The sequence below is a fragment of the Neophocaena asiaeorientalis genome, unplaced genomic scaffold, assembly GCF_003031525.2.
Source record: "Neophocaena asiaeorientalis asiaeorientalis breed wild unplaced genomic scaffold, Neophocaena_asiaeorientalis_V1.1 scaffold153, whole genome shotgun sequence".
In the NCBI taxonomy this organism is placed as follows: Eukaryota; Metazoa; Chordata; class Mammalia; order Artiodactyla; family Phocoenidae; genus Neophocaena; species Neophocaena asiaeorientalis.
This window is the reverse complement of record NW_020171982.1, coordinates 1767759-1791433: the sequence shown is the minus strand read 5'-3', so window position 1 is coordinate 1791433 and position 23675 is coordinate 1767759.

The following is a 23675-nucleotide window of genomic DNA, read 5'->3' as shown; positions in this document are numbered from 1 at the left end:
GTGTATATATGTGTGTGTGTGTGTGTGTGTGTGTGTGTGTGTGTGAGAGAGAGAGAGAGAGAGAGAGAGAGAGAGAGAGAGATAATGAATATGAATTCATGGGTTAATAGCTATTCTGACTCGGAATGGCCAATATGTTTCATGCTTGGAGGACTAAATAGCTAGCTTGTGCTGGCTGTTTACTTTGAAAAGGTTTTTAGGTCTCCGTTTTGGGAGGCTGTGCGATGAATTCACGTAGGTTAAAAATGAAAACACATACACAGTGTGCGCATTTCACTTACAAGCTGGCATACCACGTTGAACGTACCTACAGTACACGAAGTATTTCTAACGTAAGAATATACTATTATCTTTTAATTCACCTGTCTCACATTATTCCCACCCATGAGAAGAGCCTTGCGCCATTAGCCATAGAGAGTCTGTGCTGTATTGCTCTACCACTGACGGTTCTACTACAGCTTCATGTTTGGGGCATTCTGGAATCATTAGGACCTGCACCCGCTCGCATTTCTCATGCTACACACACAAGTCTATTCCTTTACACACGCATGTGCACACACTTACACTCATCACAGTCTCATACACACACAGCCCCTCTCATGAACACACTGACGTGAAATGACCAGACTGGCAATCCTACTCGTGATTTTCTTCTGACAGCTGGTTACTCATGTTACATTTGTGGGTTTCATTTTTCATTGCTGGGGGATATTTTGTGTTGCTATAGAACGCTCTTGCCAAATGAAAAGAGAAGAGACTCCCTGGCTGTTTGCTAGTTGAAGCATTGCAAGTGAATAAATGCTATGTTGAAGTTACATTTTTGAAGTAAGCTTAGGGGAGCAGCTGGACTTCACCCGCAACACAATTACAAGTTACAGGTCCTAAAAACTTCCTCATCTTAGAACTCACTGACCCATTCCTACACCGTCTAAACTGCGAGGTCTTGTAATACACAATTCCCCTACTAAGCATGCCTGCATGAAAAATAGAATCTGAAACCAGCTTTGGCTTTTAATATTTTATTGCTTTGCATTTTTTTTCTTTCTTTTCTCTCCAGAGCTCTCAGTACTTTCTCTGTGACTTCAGATACGGCTGCAATTCAGCCTTTTCATAGAGACATTAACATCGTGACTGTACTATACCAGCAGCAGAGGTTAATCCCTTTCCTTCCTATTCCATTTAACTCTAGGAACTTAGCTCTTCAGATGAAATGCTAAGAATGAAGTCACTAATATATGCTTCTCTTAAGTTTGAATAAAAACGTAGACTATTCATTACTCAGTCATGGGGTCACACGAGTGAAGGGCAGATCAGAGTGCTGGGCTGATGTTAGAGAGCGCTTCTAAGAGATGGGGAGAGTCTAATGGAGCACCAAACCAGATAATTATATTTCAGAAGATCTTCCACTTAAAAAAAAAAAAAAAAACAACTCTGCAGTATTCTTTAGAAATACCGAAGTTAACTATTATGGCAACTCTTTCAAATAGAGTATCTGGTATTATTTGGACAAAGTAGATAGTTTTTTCTTCCTAGAGAATATTGCTCTTTCCAAAGAGAATTTTCAAGGATTTGCTCCATCGAATTCAGTGAAATCATGGGAAACGGTCCCAGTTGTCTAGCTTTGGGGTCCCCTGATACTTGGCACAGACCAAGAAGTAGTAACTTTGAGCAATGGGGTAGGAGGAGAAGGCAGTATGGCCAGAGGAGGCTAGGAGACATGGGGGTCACCCGCAAGCAGTTGCTATATGCTCTGTCCTTCTGCCATGATTATGCAAGTCTGGGGCTGGCTGCCTCACAACATGCTCTCCTCTCTCTTACACACACACACACACACACACACACACACACACACACACATACACACACACACACTGCTCCGTGTCAAAGTGTGTGGCCCTTTCGAAACAGCCCCATTCCTTGACTGCTTTCTCCCTTCTGCAGCACAGTTGTTTCTCATGGATATGTTCATAGGTCCCCAGATGATGCTGTCCTTGGTAGTCATTTTTAATTAGATTCCATTTGTTCAAAAATGTTTAATGCGAGTATTTGGGGCCGTGTAGATGGATACTGTTTAAATAAATTGGTTTGGCCTTGTGAGACAGAGGTGGTGCAAAGTCATTACTTGGTGGCCATAGGCAAGCCAGACATACATTGGTGTGTTCTCGGTAATAATTACATTCTGTTTCTAGGTGATGATGTAAGTAAGGATCACTAACATTGTTTTGAAACAGATGATACAAGATATGTTAGTTAAGGTATATTTACATGTGATAAAGACCTATAATTTTTCTTGGGCTTTTTTTTCCAAATATTCTAGAGTACTTTTCTATAGTTGATTATTTTCATCCATGCCATATCTTTGTGATAATGAAGAAATGGTGAAAAGGTTACATAATTAGTGTCCCGACTGGGTTTTATCCTTGATATACTGATAAATGTATTTTATGTAATAACAACTCTGTTGTTAAAGGTATACGGTTCTCAGAAGAAAGTTTCTAGTTCATAATTTCACTGTTATCATGTTTATTTTTATTTTTTTTATCATGTTTATTTATAACCCAGAACAAGCAAAGAGAAAATAATCCAGTTGGAATTGTTTAAAGGGAAGCAAGCAAACATAAACAACAACGGAAACTCCTCAGAACTCTCCGTTTTGAGCTGGGGTAGTCTAAGGCCCTTGTTTCACTGACTCACGTCTGGCTGGGTCGCCTTGTCATCTGGCATCTCTCCTTCCTTTCTCATGCTCCAGAACCAGAGAGCAGCCGCTGCTTTCCACTGAGGTTGGCTCTGTTCTCTCCCTTTGGCATCTGGGCTGGCAGTAGCTCTGTGCCCTTTGGAGACTGCAGAAGAGGTGAACTCCACATGGCCCCCCCCGCCCGCATTTCTGGCTCATCTGGGCCTGAAGGTCGCCTTGGCTTCTGCCTGCAGCCGGATTTGGGCTGCTCAGTGGCCAGGAGATGAGAAGAGCGTAGTTACACTGCATCAGAGGCAGCATGGCCAGCCCTTGAGGGGAGCCCTGTAGCAGCTGCTCAGTGAGGACCTGTGTGTTCTATCCCGTTGTTAGGAGGCTCCCTTTAGAGAACATCTTTGAAGAGCCTAAGCTGCTCACAGGGACACGTTCCACCCCCTTCCGCACAAGCAGTTCAATGCAAATGTGTTGGTGAAACCCCTCCAGTGGTGTTTGACAGCTCAGTCTGACAAGGACTAAAAATAAGACCCTTCAAGAAATAACTTTTTTCTGAGTCCATGTTACATCGTCTTTTAATATTAGGTGGTAGCAAGTAACTACAAAGTGAAAATGTAAAGTTTCTGATTTTACCCAGGTAACCTAAGAAGAGTTTAGGCATCCTCCATAAGTCCTGATTTTCTGCAAAGTGGGAACGTTGCCGTTGTCTTCATCACCGCCGCCATGGTTGTTGTCTTCAATGCGCGTGCACTGCAGCGAGGCCCCTTTGTTGGAGATTCGGGAGAAACAGTTCCTTTTTTCTAAGGCCCTTGCATTCTGAGGCAATATCTGACATCACTTATTTAAAAACAGTACTAACATGAACATTCTGAGGAGCCTATCCTTTCCCCTTTGTTGAGTGTTGTCTTCTCTCTGGATTTCATAGGTGGCTGAACAGACCTTGTCATAAGCTTTCAGTTTGTATTGTGATGCAAACCCCGCCCCCCCCACAACGACCCGGTCGAATTACCATGATGACCGCTGAAAATGTATATCATCTCTCTTTGTGGAGTTCTTTAGAAGTAGCTTATTAATCTAGAGAGGCACAATACAGTCTAGAAGTAAAGCAATTGACCAGAGGCCTTAGGATATCTTTTCTTTTTCCAGTTGTTAACTATCTACAGGCCAACCCCAGGAGACTAATTCATTTTCCACAATTGTGGTCAGATCCTAAAGCCAACCCTGTCTTCTAGCACATAACAATATTTGTACTGTGAAGATCTTGTTTATCATATTTTCCTACATAGGATGTTTTCTTTACTATATTCTTTTCCACCATGCCCGATAGGGTAGAATGATTTGAAATAAATAAGTAATTTTCCTTGCATGAGCCTTTCCTTCATACCATTGCCCCTCTGCCAACCAAGATTTCCTTGTGTTCTGTATCATTCTTTGCTAGTTAAAAACATCAGTGCTGCCAGCATAAGAAGTGCTAGTCTGGACACTAAGTAGGGAAGGTGGTCAAGTGAGAACGCTTGAGACACGCGTAATAAGATACAGATACTGATTTTGAATCGATAATTTCTCGATGAATTGTAGACTATAATCTCACGTAAGTCTCAGTTTCCTTATTTACTGCATTGGGATAATGGTGCCTGTCTGATGTCCTTTGCGTGCTTTGAAAGTTATGATGCTTCAAGCAGATGTACTGTTTGTTTCTGCCAGAGAAGATAAAGAGTTAAATTAAACAGAATTATCTGGCTGCTCGCCACTGACTGAAAAGAATTTGCCAGTGTTCATAGCTATCTCTCTCCCAGCCTCCATCCTTTATTTCTCTGGACTTGGGTGAGAGCCATATTAAGCTCCCAGTGCTAACCTAATGCTGACGGGAGATACCAGGATTGATATGGGCTGCATAAGCTGCTTCTGCCTTCTTCTCACTTGGCTCAAAGGGCTTAAGCCAAAACACAAAACAGAGCAAAGCAAAATTGGAAGGAAAACGTGTCCATTTTTAATTCCATGCTAGCCACCCTTTGTATCCCTTTTTCATAAGCCTGCAAAAGCCTCACTTAATATGTTAGCTTGCAGTACTGAGGAATTGCTGAAGGAGGGAAGAAAGGTCAGGAGATCTAGATTCCAGTGAACTTTGCTACTGTGGCTGCGTAACTCTGTGTGAATCACTGTTGTTTAGCAGATGAAAGTGAGAATCTCCAAGATTAATGAATCTTGCTGAGGGTGTCAGCAGACCAGAACTCTACTGCTCAAATAACCTCCGTCCCTTCTCTTCCTTTATGGCCCTTCTATCTTATTCACTATGGAGAAAGTCAGGGAAAAAAAGGAAGTTATGCAGGGAAATACGCTGACATTGTTGATATGTATAATTAGTATTTGTCTTCCATTGAAATATCAGTGATATTAAGGGATTCTTTCTAGGCACCATTTATAGGGCTGTTTTTATAGCCTTCAGTGCAGAATTAGGTACATTTAAACCAACGATACAATTTTGTTTTTAAATTGAATGAATACCAAGTGTTTTATGAGGAAGCAGGAATTTATATAAATGTCTTTCAAACCAGTGCTCTCTTTTCTCTTCTTGAGAAGGCAATTGTGTACTCCCAGGGATGAGCAGGAAAGGAGGCTTACCTCCCCGCCTCCTGTTATCTCCCCTTCCTTCTAACCGGCAGCCCCAGAAGCTGTATCCTACTCCCAGGAGAGGGGATACGTGCCTCTGTCTCTTCAGGACAGAGCGGCAACATGCTGGGAGGAAACGCAGGTTCACTGTCCCTGACGAATACCCAGGGGAATTCTGGCTGAGTCAGTCTGATCCAGGCCGCCTGCGATCAGGCCTGCTTTCCACTGGGGACGCTCTGTCTGAACAGCAATGGGAAGAAACTCTGATTTCTCTCTCATGTATCAGAGATAAGACGAATCCCACTGACCCAACCCAACCCAGTGCTGGCATATCAGATGCAGGCTTGAAACTGCTCCTAGTGGCTACTATGGTTTTGTTACTGAAATTTTAATTTCCTGTCTTTCCCATTAGGCAATAATGTGGTTTGAGCTGAGGAGGAAGGAGAAGAGTGGGCATTCTGTGGGTTTAAATTTATTTTTGTTTGTATCATGTGTGCAGCATGAGGAATGGGTAGTTATGCCAGCTAGTTGGGGTGTATACCAAGTACAGGGTAATAAGAGTGTGGCTGGATATCCAAGAAACATCTCAATTCCTCCCTCCCTCCCTTTCTTTCATAAATATTTTTTAAGCCTAAGCAAACACTTTTATAAACCTTATAGAAAAGGAGATAGGCACTTAAAAGATAACGAATTAATTACCATTGTAATAAATAATGAAGGAGAATTTAGGGTACTATGAGGATGTATTTTAGGGAGACTTAGCTTAGCCTTGGGAGCTAGGAAGGCTTTTCTTGAGGAATTCACATGTAATTGTATTTGAATGATGAGTAGGAGTTAGCTATGTGGAGAGAGGGCTTTCCCAGCAAAGAGGTGTATTGCCAAGGTGTGAGGTAAGAAGGAGACTAGCATTTTCCAGAAACTGAAGGAGGAGAAGGGTGCAAAGACCAAAGAGGAAAATGACAAGGTAAACCTTGATGGGTGAACTAAGCCCAAAGCTGCAGGGCCTTGAGGAGCTTTGCAAGGATGTGAGATTTAGCCTAAGGGGCAAAAATGAGGGAAGGTATTGAAGGGTTTTAATGAAGGAAAGTGCCACATAGGTGTGAGTTTTTGAAAGAGGACTCTGGCTGCAGTATAGGAAAAGGAAAAGAGTGATGGGGAGAAGCCACCTCAGAGGCTTTTATTAGATAAGAACAGAGATCTTGGTAGTTTGGGCTAAGGTTGTGGCATTGGAGGAGAGTTAATGCATTGATGAGAGATTCAGGGGCAGAATCCTTAGGGCTTGGTTGAGTGAGGTTTTCTGGCACACAAGTGTGTAAACAACCGTTGCAGTTTAGGACGAGAATATATAAGCATGTGGCCATGCTTATATGTTACTTCTCACCTGTTCCTACCTACTACTAGCAACGTTGTGAGGTCATATGCTATTATTTCCACCCTACAACTTAGTAAAACTGGGCTTGTGTTAGAAGCCTGGGCTTCTGTCTCCAAGTCCAGGTCCTTTTCCGTACACTGCATTACCCTAAATAGTGGTATAAATGGGAATGACTTATAGAATAAAAAAAATCGTTTTTGACTCACCATCTCTGTAGCCTTGGGCATGTTACTGATTCTGGAGATAATCTCTAAGTTCTCTTTGAGCTCCAAAAATTAGATGACTGTATGATTTTATTTTGATTGGGGAGAAGTCGAGTCTTAATTAGCAAAACAGCTGAATTAAATACCATTTTAAAAGAATTCAGTTTTATTACATTCAGGGAAAAAAAAAAAAACACCTAATTCCCAACAAAGTCCTTTCAAGGAGAGGGTCTTGCTGACCTAGCTTTAAGGCCAGATTAAAAAAGAACCGAATCCTTTTGTAATTGGTAGTAGCATCATTTATTTCCAATTAAGTCACTAAAATCATAACACTAGCTCTTTTTTGTTACATTTTCTACCTCACCTCTATAAAACTTTATACCACTGGATGTTTGAGCTTAATTCAATATGTATTTATTGGGAGTCTAGTATTCTTAAGAAATAATTTCCTGAAGAGTAATAGAAAAATATGATAAACTGTAAAACTGATTGGTTCAGAAAATAAGTTAGAGAAACCAGAGGATGGGTATGTATCATGGAAATGGTCTTAAGTCTGACATTGGAAGGCTAGAAGGATTTACAGGGGGAAGGAAAAAGAGGAAGAATACTTCCATTGGGGAAAATAACACAAACAGAGGAACCGAAAAAGGATATGCTGTGTTTGGGTTGTAGTATGGACTGTAGCCCGAGTAGAGTTAAGGGTTGTTGTTGGAAAATATTGACAAAGAAGCCTGGAGACTCGGTGTGAAGCTGGGATGCCAGGCTGAGCCATTTGTACTTGATCCTGAAAGAAATAAAGGGCCATTGATTGGTTCAGGAAGGAAGTGACATAAAGGAAATCTTGCTTCTGGAAGACTAATTTGATGCCAAGATGCCATTTGCATACATAATACTGAGTCAAATGCAAGCCTTGCCTTTGTTTACTGCAAATTCCAAGCTACTTAGTTTTTCTGTATAAAATCTACAAATATGTGAGGCAAGAAGGTAATTTTTAAAGTAAGTCGGCTCATATCTTGAGTGTGGATATCTCTATCACATCATCTTCTGAAGACACACACATACACACAGATGTGTGTGTGTCCTGTGGGATGACTTTGACATAGGGATCTATGTAAGGCTGAGGCATGTATGTTATTAATAAGGCAATAAGGAGTTGTGTGTGTAATGTATAGTATGGAATATATGATGAGTAGGTAGTGAGGGTAACTTTTCCTAGATTGCTGGGTTTCCGATGTAGACCATCTGTTTAGTTCTGTTCTTGTATAATATATGGTGAGAAAATATTGTTAAATAAACCTTGGCAACACTGAAGGAACTTTGAAGTGCTTCCCACTGCATTCCAAAGCAAAGCTTGCTTTTTTTAAAACATTCTTAGAATGAGTGAAGCTACAGTTTTCCCTGATAGGGTTTAAAGAATCATTTGTGTTTTAAAAGTTTCTCATTATAAATTAATGTGTTCATTGTAGAAAAATGAGAAAACACAGAAAAGCACTGGAAAAAATGAAAAAGCTAATTATATGTTCAGTACTAGAGAAATCTATGTTAACATTTTTTGGTTGTATACCATTCCAGACTCCCTCCCATCCTCAGGCGTTAGTTATAAAATTAGGATCATGATTTACATATACTTTGTGATTTATTCTTCTCTTTTAATAGCATGTCGTGAAATGTTTTTCTCTATTATCAAATATTCACCTACAACATCTTTATTAACAATTGCATAGTGTCCCATACCATAATTTTTTCATCAGTGCCCTACTGAATACAATTTTTGGTGAGTGCTTTGGTTTTTAAACTAGGGAGATATTACATGATGCCATCCATAATTAATTTGTTCTTGCTTCATGACCTTAGTGGTTTTTAGCAAACTTAGGAAACTGACTAGCATATTAATCCAGTGTTATTTCATCTTTCAGAAACCGTGCTGATTTTCCTCCAGTAGCTTGTTTACTTGCTTGTTCATTGATACATCCTTGTTAATAGATCCCATGATCTCTTCATAAGTACCCATGTGCTCACAACAATTTACACTTTATGAAGTGCTTTCACATAAATTAACTTCTCTGGGCCCCAAGAAATACTCTCTGGGGAAGAAAGAAAGGTAAGATTATTGAGCACCTGCAATGTGAGGATTGCGGGCAAGATACCTAGTTCAGTGCCTGGCAACATAATGAAAACTTTTAAGATAACAGTTTCAGCTGTTATTTGATACTTACAGTCATGTTATCTCCTTGAATCATTACTTTTTATTTTATTTTACTTTATTTGGTTAGGGATTCTTACACCTCTTTTGAGGACAAGGAAACTGAGACCTTAGGAGGCTCAGTAACTTAAGTGAGATAAAATGCTAGTCAATAGTATAGCAGTCTCCCACCTGGCCCGGTGCTCTTTCGTCTCCACTCTCCCTTCTCCGCTGGTGGGGACAGAGCATCAATTGTTTGATGCTTTTCACTGGGATTTGACTTCATTATGAAAGGGAGTTTCACCTGGCTCTTCTTTAATGACTGCTTGTGGGGAGATCTCTCTGGCAAATCTCCAGTGGCCTAGAATGTGACAGTTTAAAGAGCATCTACATTGATCTACCATCTCAAGGTCCCACCTTTAAGTTACTTTTAGAATTTGTAGATGGATGCCATCCAACAAGGATGACTCATCTACATTTGGTGTGTGAATTTGTTTTCAAAGATCCCACACAGATCTAGCATCCTTTGATCTCATTGCCCCTTTAAAATAAGAAACAGGTAACGACCTTGAGATAGACTGAGGCAAAACTCAATCCCACATCCTAGTGGTTGAGGGAAATCCGAAGAAATCAATCACACTGTTATTTTAGAAAAGGAAACAGGGACAAAAATGACATCCTTAGAAAAAAGGATGTCATCTTAAAAACAACTAGTTTCCTGGCTTTTACCTTTTTACCCTGGGTATGCTTTCTCATTCCTGTGGCCGGGTGGTTTGTGTAATTCTCCTACTGATCCCCTCCCTTTGCTACACTTAAAGAACTTCTCTTAGGCTCTCTAAACTTTTGCATGCTTTTCCTTAGTTTCTTTTTTTGGACTCCTATAATTCCTAAGTTGCACTTGAAGTACCACCTTTTGTGGCTTTCCTTGTTTTTTTTAAATCTATTTATATTTTGTACATGTTTATGGTTTTCCTCTGCCTTTTAATATATGTTACACTGTACTTTATTAGTTGGTAACAGAACTGCTATTTGAAACAATGCCACTGTGCACATTCGGACACATCTCTGTTAATTCCTAGGAGCATATGTAGGGGGTATAAAGGTAGGAGTAGAATTGCTGGGTCACAGGGTATGTATATGTATTTTCAATTTTAGGAGACAGCCATCAGTTTCCTAAAGTGATTGCTCTAATTTACTGCCACCAGTAATGCATGCATTTTTCAGTAGCCTCACATCCTGGAAGTCAGTTTCTAAAATTTTAGACATTCTGTAGGTGGGTAGTGGTATATTATTGTGATTTTAAACTTTTTTTTTTTTTTTTTTTTTTTCCAACAGAACTTTTTAAAGCTTTTTTTTTCTATCTCCCCTTCCCTCCCCTTCTCTCTATTCTTCCTTCCCCCTCCTTCCCCCCTCCCTCTCTCTCCCTCCCTCCCTTTCTTCCTTTCTGGACTTACATTTAATCCAGGCTTTCAAATGTTTCTAAAGAGCTTTAAGAGATCTTGTGGGTTATTTTTATCTGTAGGTTTTATTTTTTTTTAAGGATGTCATTTTTGTCCCTGTTTCCTTTTCTAAAATAACAGTGATTTCTTCGGATTTCCCTCAACCACTAAGATGTGGGATTGAGTTTTGCTGTACTTGGCTTAGCCTCAGCTGGTTTCTGCAGCTACTTTGTGTAATGAGTCCTGCTCCCCCACCCAACCATCCTCCTTCCTATTCATTCTAGAACTACCTGTCCCAGGGAGCAGCTGTATGGACTATCAAACACACACACACACAGGTTTTTTAAATTCTGTTTTTCCCTCCTAGTGTGCATTAAATAATCAAAATGCCTCATTGTTAACATGTGCTTTAGGTTTTATTTTTCCAAATTAGTTTCATTGTCATAATAAAGTGCAGTATTTTATCTCCCAGATGCAACATTTAAATTATTTAAGTGTAGAATTCCCAGCTACAAACATTCAATAATATTAATATGTTTATGTTTTAACACTAGTATACGTTCTCTTGTTTCTTATTTCAAATGCTGTATGCATTGGTTCTTCCTCTCAAGCACTCTTGACAATTTCAGACTGTCTAATTGCCTACATTCCCGTTGTCACTCCTGCTGTAGCTACTATTATCTCCTGCTCTGAGTGATTGCCACACATCCCTACCTTTGGGTAGAGAGATCTTTATGGTTCTTTCACTAACCCATAGGTCAGTATGGTGTCAGGGAGAAAATGAATACAAAGGTTCCAGCTTTGGCTCTACCACAGGTGTTTTTATTTTTTTTTTCTTTCATTTTTTTTTTAAACATCTTTATTGGAGTATAATTGCTTTACAATGTTGTGTTAGTTTCTGCTGTAAAACAAAGTGAACCAGCTATACGTATACATATATCCCCAAATACCCTCCCTCTTACATCTCCCTCCCACCCTCCCTATCCCACCCCTCTAGGTGGTCACAAAGCACCAAGCTGATCTCCCTGTGCGATGCAGCTGCTTCCCACTAGCGGTTTTACATTTTGTAGTGTATATATGTCAGTGCTACTCTCTCACTTCGTCCCAGCTTACCCTTCCCCCTCCCTGTATCCTCAAGTCCATTCTCTGCATCTGCGTCTTTATTCCTGTCCTGCCCCTAGGTTCTTCAGAAACTTTGCTTTTTTTTCTTTTTTAAGATTCCATATATGTGTGTTAGCATTCGGTATTTGTTTTTCTCTTTCTGACTTACTTCACTCTGTATGACAGACTAGGTCCATCCACCTCACTACAAACAACTCAATTTCGTTTCTTTTTATGCTGAGTAATATTCCATTGTATATATGTGCCACATCTTCTTTATCCATTCATCTGTTGATGGACACTTAGGTTGCTTCCATGTCCTGGCTATTGTCAATAGAGCTGCAATGAATATTGTGGTACGTGACACTTTTTGATTTATGGTTTTCTCAAGGTATATGCCCCGTAGTGGGATTGCTGAGTCATATGGTAGTTCTATTTTTAGTTTCTTAAGGAAGGTCCCTACTGTTCTGCAAAGTGGCTATATCACTTTATATTCCCACCAACAGTGCAAGAGAGTTCCCTTTTCTCCACACCCTCTCCAGCATTTATTGTTTGTAGATTTTTTGATGATGGCCATTCTGACTGGTGTGAGGTGATACCTCATTGTAGTTTTGATTTGCATTTCTCCAATGATTAGTGATGTTGAGCATGCTTTGATGTGTTTGTTGGCAATCTGTATATCTTCTTTGGAGAAATGTCTGTTTAGGTCTTCTGCCTATTTTTGGATTGGGTTTTTTCTTGATATTGAGCTGCATGAGCTGCTTGTGTATTTTGGAGATTAATCCTTTGTCAGTTGCTTCATTTGCAAATATTTTCTCCCATTCTGAGGGTTGGTTTATCGTCTTGTTTATGGTTTCTTTTGCTGTGCAAAAGCTTTTAAGTTTCATTAGGTCCCATTTGTTTATTTCCATTTCTCTAGGAGGTGGGTCATAAAGGATCTTGCTGCGATTTATGTCAATGAGTGTTCTGCCTATGTTTTCCTCTAAGAGTTTTAGTGTCTAGCCTTACATTTAGGTCTTTAATCCATGTTGAATTTATTTTTTCTGTATGGCCTTAGGAAGTGTTCCAATTTCATTCTTTTACATGTAGCTGTCCAGTTTTACTAGCACCACTTATTGAAGAGGCTGTTTTTTCTCCATTATATATTCTTGCTTCATTTATCAAAGATAAGGTGACCATATGTGTGTGGGTTTATCTTTGGGCTTTTTATCCTGTTCCATTGATCTATATTTCTGTTTTTGTGGCAGTACCATACTGTCTTGAGTACTGTAGCTTTGTAGTACAGCCTGAAGTCAGGGAGCCTGATTCCTACAGCTCTGGTTTTCTTTCTCAAGGCTGCTTTGGCTATTCGGGGTCTTCTGTGTTTCCATACAAATTGTGAAATTTTTTGTTCCAGTTCTGTGAAGAATGCTCTTGTAGATTGATACTGATTGCATTGAATCTGTAGATTGCTTTGGGTCATATAGTCATTTTCACAATGTTGATTCTTCCAATCCAAGAACATGGTTTATCTCTCCATCTGTTTGTATCATGTTTAATTTCTTTCATCAGTGTCTTACAGTTTTCTGCATACAGGTCTTTTGTCTCCTTAGGTAAGTTTATTCCTAGGTATTTTATTCTTTTTTTGCAATGATAAATGGGAGTGTCTCCTTAATTTCTTTTTCAGATTTCTCATCATTCGTGTATAGTAATGCAAGAGATTTCTGTGCATTAATTTTTTATTCTGCTATTTTACTAAATTCTTTAATCAGCTCTAGTAGTTTCCTGGTAGCATCTTTAGGTTTCTCTATGTATAGTATCATGTCATCTGCAAATGGTGACAGTTTTACTTCTTTTCCAATTTAGCTTCCTTTTATTTATTTTTCATCTCTGATTGCTATGGCTAAAACTTCCAAAACCGTGTTGAACAATAGTGGAGAGGGTGGGCACCCTTGTCTTGTTCCTGATCTTAGTGGAAATGCTTTCACCATTGAGAACAATGTTGGCTGTGGCTTTGTCATATATGGCCCTTATTATGTTGAGGTAAGTTCCCTCTATGCCTACTTTCTGGAGGGTTTTTCTCATAAATGGGTGTTGAATTTTGTCAAAATCTTTATCTGCATCTATTGAGATGATCATATGGTTTTTATCCCTCAGTTTGTTAATGTGGTGTATCACAATGATTGATTTGCATATATTGAAGAATCCTTGCATTCCTGGGATAAACCCCACTTGACCATGGTGTATGATGCTTTTAATGTGCTGTTAGATTCTGTTTGCTAGTATTTTGTTGACGATATTTGTATCTATTTTCATTAGTAGTGTTTGCCTGCAGTTTTCTTTTTTTGTAACATCTTTGTCTGGTTTTGGTAGCAGGGTGATCGTGGCCCCATAGCATGAGTTTGGGAGTGTTCCTCCCTCTGCTATCTTTTGGAAGAGTTTGAGAAGGATAGGTGTTAGCTCTTCTCTAAATGTTTGATAGAATTCGCCTGTGAAGCTCTCTGGTCCTGGGCTTTTGTTTGTTGTAAGATTTTTAATCACAGTTTCAATTTCAGTCCTTGTGATTGGTCTGTTTATATTTTCTGTTTCTTCCTGGTTCAGTATCAGAAGTTGTGCTTTTCTAAGGATTTGTCCATTTATTCCAGGTTGTCTATTTTATTGGTGTATAGTTGCTTATAGTAATCTCTCATGATCCTTTGTATTTCTGCAGTGTCAGTTGTTACTTCTCCTTTTTCATTTCTAATTCTATTGATTTGAGTCTTTTCCTTTTTTTTTCTTAATGTGTCTGGCTAACGGTTTATCAGTTTTGTTTATCTTCTCAAAGAACCAGCTTTTAGTTTTACTGATGTTTGCTATTTTTTTCCTTCATTTCTTTTTCATTTATTTCTGATCTGATTTTTTTCCTTCTGCTAACTTTGGGTGTTTTTTTGTTCTTTCTCTAATTGCTTTAGGTGTAAGGTTAGGATGTTTGAGATGTATCTTGTTTCTTGAGATAGGATTGTATTGGTATAAACTTCCCTCTTAGAACTGCTTTTGCTGCAATCCGTAGGTTGTGGGCCATCGTGTTTTCATTGTCATTCGTTTCTCGGTATTTTTTGATTTCATCTTTGATTTCTTCAGTGATCTTTTGGTTATTCTGCATTGTTTTGTTTAGCCTCCATGTGTTTGTATTTTTTACAGTTTTTTTTCCTGTAATTGATATCTAGACTCATAGCATTGTGGTCAGAAAAGATATTTGATATGATTTCAGTTTTCTTAAATTTACCAAGGCTTGATTTGTGACCCAAGGTATGATTTATCCTGGAGAATGTTACTTGAGCAATTGAGAAGAAGGTGTATTCTGTTGTTTTTGGATGGAATGTCCTATAAATACCAATTAAGTCCATCTTGTTTAATGTATCATTTAAAGCTTGTGTTTCCTTATTTATTTTCATTTTGGATGATCTGCCCATTGGTGAATGTGGGATGTTAAAGTCCCCTACTATGAATGTGTTACTGTCAATTTCCCCTTTATGGCTGTTAGAATTTGCCTCATGAATTGAGGTGCTCCTGTGTTGGGTGCATAAATATTTACAATTGTTACATCTTCTTGGATTGATCCCTTCATCATTATGTAGTGTCCTCCTTTGTCTCTTCTAATAGTATTTATTTTAAAGTCTATTTTGTCTGATTTGAGAATTGCCACTCCAGCTTTCTTTTGATTTCCATTTGCGTGGAATATCTTTTTCCATCCTCTCACTTTCAGTCTGTATGTGTCCCTAGGTCTAAAGTGGGTCTCTTGTAGACAGCATATACATGGGTTTTGTTTTTGTATCCATTCAGCAAGCCTGTGTCTTTTGGTTGGAGCATTTAATCCATTCACATTTAAGGTAACTATCAATATGTATGTTCCTATTACCATTTTCTTAATTGTTTTGGGTTTGTTATTGTAGGTCCTTTTCTTTTGTGTTTCCCACTTAGAGAAGTTCCTTTAGCGTTTGTTGTAGAGCTCGTTTGGTGGTGCTGAATTCTCTTAGCTTTTGCTTGTCTGTAAAGGTTTTAATTTCTCCGTTGACTCTGAATGAGATCCTTGCTGGGTAGAGTAATCTTGGTTGTAGGTTTCTCCTTCATCACTTTAAATATGTCCTTCCACTCCCTTCTGGCTTGCAGAGTTTCTGCTGAAAGAGCAGTTGTTAACCTTATAGGGATTCCCTTGTATGTTTTTTGTTGCTTTTCCCTTGCTGCTTCTAATATTTTTTCTTTGTATCTAATTTTTGATAGTTTGCTTAATATGTGTCTTGGTGTGTTTCTCCTTGGATTTATCCTGTATGGGACTATCTTTGCTTTGTGGACTTGATTGACTGTTTCCTTTCCCATATTAGGGAAGTTTTCAACTATAATCTCTTCAAATATTTTCTCAGTCCCTTTTTTTTCCTCTTCTTCTTCTTCTGGGACCCCTATAATTTGAATGTTGGTGCATTTAGTGTTGTCCAGAGGTCTCTGTGTCTGTCCTCAATTCTTTTCATTCTTTTTTCTTTATTCTGTTGTGCAGTAGTTATTTCCCCTATTTTACCTTCCAGCTTACTTATCCATTCTTCTGCCTCAGTTAATCTGCTATTAATTCCTTCTGGATCATTTTTAATTTCATTTATTGTGTTGTTCATCATTGCTTGTTTCATCTTTAGTTCTTCTAGGTCCTTGTTAAATCTTTCTTGCGTTTTCTCTATTTCCAAGATTTTGGATCATCCTTACTATCATTACTCTGAATTCTTTTTTAGGTAGACTGCCTATTTCCTCTTCATTTGTTGGGTCTGGTGGGTTTTTATCTTGCTCCTTCATCTTCTGTGTGTTTCTCTGTCTTCTCATTTTGCTTAACTTACTGTGTTTGGGGTCTCCTTTTCGTAGGCTGCAGGTTTGTAGTTCCCATTGTTTTCAGTGTCTGTCCCCAGTGGCTAAGGTTGATTCAGTGGGTTGTGTAGGCTTCCTGGTGGAGCAGACGTAGTGCCTGTGCTCTTGTGGATGAGGCTGGATCTTGTCTTTCTGGTGGGCAGGATCTCGTCTGGTGGTGTGTTTTGCGGTGTCTGTGAACTTATGATTTTAGGTGGCCTCTCTGCCAATTGGTGGGGTTGTGTTCCTGTCTTGCTAGTTTTTTGGCATGGGGTGTCCAGCACTGGAGCTTGCTGGTCATTGAGTGGAGCTGGGTCTTAGCATTGAGACGGAGATCTCTGGGAGATCTTTCGCCCAGTGATATTGCATGCGGCTGAGAGGTGTCTGGTGGTCCAGTGTCCTGAACTCGGCTCTCCCACCTCAGAGGCTCAGGCCTGACACCTGGCCAGAGCATCCACACCCTGTCAACCACACGGTGTCTTTGTGACTTTGAGTAAGTGCCTTAACCTCTCTGTGCTTCAGCGTCTGTTTCCTCATCTATAGACTGGTCTTTGTTAGAGATGCTTTGCAGCTGTACTTCAAGAGATATACAGTGGTCAACCTCTCTGGAACCAGCTCTGACTTCAGGAAATGTACTGACCTGTGGTCCCAAGGATGGTCGCCACTTCAGCTGGTGGGGTCCCTCCAGAGACAGCAGCCATAGTGAGGCCATCCTCCCGTTGGGCTCCCAGGCAACTCAGTAATTGAACCTTAAATGGAATCCAGAATCATCGCCATTTCCTTCCCAACCTCTCCACAACTGGCTGGAGGAGAGGGGATAGTCTGGTCCTGAGGTTGGAGGACATCACATAGAATTCCACGCAGGACTGCAGTTTGATTACCTTTAAAAATTTTTTCTTTGCCTTAGATTACTTATCCAGGATGTCCTGTGATAGCTTTCTTATTGACAGCCAGCAGGAAGGAACCAGGTTTTGTGAGGCCTGAAGCTTATGCAAATGAGGAGAGTCCTTTGTGCATTTGAATTCCTCTTCTGAGAGAGGCCGGAATTCTTCCTCCCAGAATCACAGGCTGCCGGGTTGGCGGAGCAGAGGTGGCGGGAACAGCATGGGCTGACGGGCGGGTGGCTCCCCACGGGAGGTGGGGCAGCAGCTTGGTCTGAGGGGCCCCTGGGACTCTTGGCGGGAACAATGGTGGGCGTCTCGCGCAGGCCTGTGAGCGGCCTCACAGATGGCATGACTTTCAGCACTCGGAGCGTGTCGCCAGGCACCACCAGATGAGGTAGGAAGTGAGGCTAGGAGACTTACACACGTGTTTTTAAGGAAAGTCTGTTATCGCCTGGACTCAATTTCATCATGTGAAGGGATTGGAGGACAATATAGCTAGTTTTTTCCAATGCTCAGTTTTTTTAAATTCACTTCAAATATAGCCAAGCCTTTGGTGTATTTTTTTATAATGCTTATATGCATTGAAAGCAGGGTAAATTTTAATTTGTAATGAGCAGTAGGGTAATTTAAAAGAGCCCACCAGTTGGTAAGGTGGACTTAATTATATCACTAAAGAATGACATCTGAATCATATGAGGGCAATACACTTATCTGTAGGAAAAACTAGTTCTGTTGCCACTGATACCTGTATTGATTTGAGTCAAACATGCTGCAATGTGTAATGCCATCCACAAAAGGAGCGAGAATATGAATGTTGTATGAAACCTATCACCCCTTTATGGCTTTTTCAAGAAGTAGCCATAACAATAATAAACAATATTTTCTGTGGTCTGTCCCCGGATTTCAGAGATCTCTAATCTCCCTCAAATTCCTCTCCCATAGGTAGGAGTTCCCCAGAGCAGATAGGAATTTATAGATTTCATTTTGTATCCTATTCCAGAGCGATCATTGTGACTCAGGGAGAACTGTAGTCTTAAAGATTCTGTGGCAAGTTTGGGCTCAGTGAGAAAGAGTTCAGTGGTTGGTTTGTGAGGCTGGTGGAGGGAAGAAGTTACAAAGCCTACTGTGCGCATGCTCCCCGCTGTCGTCCTCCTTATCATCCTGCGTTATCCTGTGCTTTGTTTCTTTATGCGGGCCTCTCCCTGTTGTGGCCTCTCCCGTTGCGGAGCACAGGCTCCGGACGCGCAGGCTCAGCGGCCATGGCTCACGGGCCCAGCCGCTCCGCGGCATGTGGGATCTTCCCGGACCAGGGCACGAATGCGTGTCCCCTGCATCGGCAGGTGGACTCTCAACCGCTGCGCCACCAGGGAAGCCCTGTGCTTTGTTTCTGTCAGTGGTATCCAAGTCACTCCTGTTGAGGCCTCTCGCCTTGTTCCTTCTGATTCATGTTTGACTTATGTGTTCTGATAATCGATTGCCTTGTTGAAATAGGCAAAATACCTCTTCCCATATGAACCATGTTGCATGACTAGACCAAAGGCTGTCTTGACTTTACAATACCCTGTGTTGAAGTTTTCAGAAAATTTACTCCATTATTAAAGCATCCCCTTTCTAAATGGAGAGCTGTTGTTCAATCCTATAAGATTTATGTTATGCAAAATGAGTAAGTTCTAGAGCTCTGTGATATGACATAGCACCTGTAGTTAACAATACTGTATTATGCTTGTAAAGTATTTAGGGTAGATCTCATGGTGAGTGTTCTTACCACAAAACAAAACAAAACAAAACCCAGAGAGGCATGAGGAAATTTTTGGAGGTGATGGTTATGTTTATTATATATAGGTGTATGCCTATGTCCAAACTCATTGCATTGTGTACATTAAAATTGTGCAGTTTTTTGCATTTCAGTTATACTTCAGTTAAGCTGTTTGAAAAACAACAAAACAAAACAAAAATACCCCATCCCCAAGCTGTCACAACTTCCAAGCACCCAGAAGACTCAAGTGTGAGTTTATGGAGTTGGGTTGGAGAGCATTTCATTCATCATTAAAATCATAGCTTTTCCTTCCAACAGTGTCACTTGCCCTCCCCAGTCCCCCCAATTATCATTCTTAGGTTTGTTCAGGTTTTGCGAACTGAATCTTCTTTTAGTGGTAAGTTTCTTCCTTTTTAACTTTTCATTTACTCATGCAAATAGGCCCCTCTAGAAGTCCCATTACAGAGCATCAGGCCTCCCTTCTAGAACATAGTAATACAGTGGAATATTTCAAAAATTATGTCTGAAACAAAAGGAGAGCTCAGAATTTGTTTTTTCATAGATGAAAGGAGATAGTGCCATTTTTTATATCACCTTTGATTTCTATTTAGAAATTCACTCTTCATCCTCATGTGAGAAAAGGGTTAAGAATGGTCTCATGACATTGGCCTCTTAAAACCAGCACAGAATTCTAATAGCACAAGACCAGTCTACTTGGAATACAGTTGCTGGGAATGGAATAACAGATTGTGGACAGAGGCTTCATGGTATCTGAAAGTCACAAGGGCTGAGCTCCAGCAAAGGTCTCTGAGAAATAGAGCTGCACCATATAATAATAATAATGATAATATTGTTATTAAATACTTAATGGTTTAAATGTATTAACTCATTTAATTCTAATAGTAATACTATTATCATTAGCATATTACTGGTGAACAAAGAGGCATGGAGAAGTTTAAGTTGTCTAATGGCACACAGACAAAAAGTAGCAGAACTGGGTTTTGAACCTAGGTTGTCTAGCTCCAGAATCAGCATACTTAACCATTATGTACACTGCTTCAGAATAAAGAATGGTGTTCATATGGGAATAATTTTGTAAATACATAAGGATTACTTATCTGTCTTTCTAAGAATTCCCACACATGTAGTCATTATCTACTAAATGAGGGTTTCAAAAGGCCTTGAGACTTTCCAGATTTTCATTCATGACTCTAAATGGCTTTTGTGTACTGTGTTACCCAGCGTACCTGCTCTGGTGGTGACTCTGGTTTAAGTGAACTTCATTAGATGTAAAGCCATTTGCAGGGATGGGTGGGAGAGATGGTGATAATATCAGTGATAGCGATGGCTGTGCTGCTGCTGAGGTAGGTGCAGTATAGCTGTATAGTCCCTCTGAGGCAAGGCAGGTAACAGTTACAGAGCAATGCTCTAGAGAGGTAGCTTTTGTTGTTGTTGTTGTTTTTGTTTCTTGCGGTACGCGGGCCTCTCACTGCTGTGGCCTCTCCCGTTGCGGAGCACAGGCTCCGGACGCGCAGGCTCAGCGGCCATGGCTCACGGGCCCAGCAGCTCCCGGACCAGGGCACGATCCTGTGTTCCCTGCATCGGCAGGTGGACTCTCAACCACTGCGCCACCAGGGAAGCCCGAGAGGTAGCTTTTTAATACAAAGGCTCAAGTTTTAATACCAACTGCTATAGCACAGAGAGTATTTGACATTATGTTAGATAGAAATCATCTTTTGAGTAAATAGGGTCAGTCTTCCAGGCAGCATTCAGCCCAGCAGATATTCTTTTTCTAGCAGAGCAAAGGAATTGTCTAAAATTTTCCATCCATAGTAGGAAGGCATGTTGGATGATAGTGTGAGAAAGGCATCCCTTTTTTATAGACACTGTATTGCCAAGGGCAATAGTGAAATACACTGTTTTGTTCAGATTTAATTAAGTATATTATTACTTGGATTAAGATGTAAAGATTTCAGAAGTGGAAAGAGTAAGTGAAGTTGGAAACTTTGGATACTAATGACAGAATTTTCTCACTTGTAAAATTGGGCTCATTGCCTACCTGATAGTGTTCTGAATATTAAGTGAGATAATATCATTCAAAAAATTGTGGAGCACCATATAAATTTAGGCTCTCATTGTCATTAAATATAGGCATCATCTGGGTCCAGTATCCATTGAGAAGTATTTTTCGTTTCAAATTTACAATTTGTCATCCTTTGCTTTGAAGATTGTTGCTAACAAGAACCCTTCTCCATTAATTCAACTAAAGAAACTGATGTGTAACCTTTCCTTGCTTTCCCAAACAAAGATGTGTTTGGTTGTTTACAGCTCTGTCAATGTTTATTCAACTCTGCTTCTTAGATTCTGTCTCCCCAGGCCTCTGCTTTAAAAGGTCTCCCTCTCCTAGATTCTTATAAACAAGACTTGCCTGTCTGTCAGCAACCCACAGCTCTGCCACTGTTTTTGAAGTTTGGCTTTAGTGGATCTTTGAAGGCTGACTTCATCCTCCTGGCTTGTGTAGGTCCCACTCCATCCCATCACACAGCTACTGCACAAGATATTCCCTCTCATTCTTTACACATGTCCTGGTTGGCAGGGCTGTGAGGCTGCGAGCATCACTTCTGGGCTGGTACCACTGCCTTGGAGACCAGGTATAAACTTGGAGCAGTCTGAAAATTGCTGCCACGTGGGGAGTGAGCTTCCTGATGTTTGGAAGGCAGAGTTGTGCTTGGTAGTAGAGAGATGCCTTTTCCTTTTGGCTGAAGTGGTTTTTTTTTTTTTTGGTAAAAACTTTTGATGGACTTTCTGCTGGGGAATTGGCTGTCTGCTTCCTCTCATGCTAGGGTGAGATTCTATTTATCCCTCTGGTAAATCTTTAATAAGGATGCCTTATTCTCCAGCCAGCCTCCCAGAACCGTGGCCTATAAATATCTTTATCCCCTTAACATCTCATCTCTGCTTCTCATCTTCAAATGAGATTTCACCTTACTTTTCATTCTATAAAGAGGACTTAATTTACCTATAAACTAATTTTTCTATCTCCAGACCCACTATCAGAACACAAGTGCTATTTTTGACCATTTCAGCAGTGAGAAACACCCCCTTGTTAGCGAAGCAGGTGGTATGAGATCCTGTTGTCTCTATTTCAGTGTTGCATCAGGTGTATTGTTAAGCAGATAGTACAACTTTGAGAGGGTGCTAATTGGTTATATATGACGGGTGTTTGAAAATACGGGGTAAAATACGTTTAGGAGTAATCTAGAAGCCCTATAGCTGTTCTCAAAGTGTGAGGTCTGGACCAGTTTCAAAGACATCATCTGGAAACCTGTTGCAATTGCAAAATATCAGGCTCCACCCAAGACCTAATAAAATCAAATCCTGGAGGAAAGACCCAGTCGTAGTGCTTACCTGGTTTAACAAACCTGCAAGGTGATTCTGCTGAAGACTAGAGTTTGAGAACCACTGCCCTAGGGGATGAGGCCCAACGAGACCTTAATTAGCTCATGGCGGTGATGGCTCAGTGAAACCTGCCCTATGCTAGATTTTCATATATCTGCTAGAAAAAGGGGGGAGAAGGTCAGTGTTGGGAGTTTTAACTAATAAGAATAAGGCATTTTCCTCCACTGCAGAAATTTGAGATAAAAGTAACACTCGTTGCTGTAATAGCCACCTCCCCTCCCCACAATATAGCAGAGGTTGAATACAATAGGAGTACGGCTCTCATAGTCCAAGGGAGTTTCAGGTAAACAGGAAGCCTCTTGTTATTCAGAAACCAGACTACTGATCTTTCTAACAACCTTAACACATGACTTAGAAGTTTGCCCTAGGAGTTAAATCTTTCCATAAAAAATAAAAATGGATAAGCAAGGGAATGTTTTATAGTGAATCTTGGAAGTGCTGTGCATCACTTCTGAGCACGTTTCATTGAGTAGAACTAAATCACCTGGTTACACTTCAATGCGTTGAGCACTAGGAAATGTTGTCTGCCTGTTTTCCAGGAAGAGGAGGAAACAGATTTTGGTAAATAGCAGTCTCTACCACAAATATCTGTTTTCTACATGTCTCCTTTAATGTTCTCACTGAAAGGAGAACTTTATTTTCAAGTTAGAATATTACCTAAGGAGTCTAGGAAAAATAGTTCTCATTCTATTATCCCCATAACAGACTCAGAGGCTATGATGCTCTCTTACAGAAACACGGTCGTGCCTATCAAAAGCAGGACATGTGCCACTGAGTTGGCGGTTGACTCTCTCCACTTTTGTAATTTGGGCTCCTGATACCTGGTCCCTGATATCTGAACATTGAATTGATATATGTCATATTTTGAAACTCAGTTCTAGGTATTGGGGCAAAATACTCAAATCTTAAATTTTTAAGGTAAAAAATTGGAATAGGGGTCGGGAGACCTGGGGAGCTTTGTGTTTATCAAAAAGGTACCTGTCTTCTCTGATCAGAATATTCCTTTATCTGTAAGATGGAGTTAGGCTGGATGATGATTCTGATAGTCTCTTCCAGTGCTGAAGTGTTAATGAGAGCAACTGCATTTTCTGTGCCTGAAATTATTTGTCAACAAACACTTACTGAGTGCCAACTATGT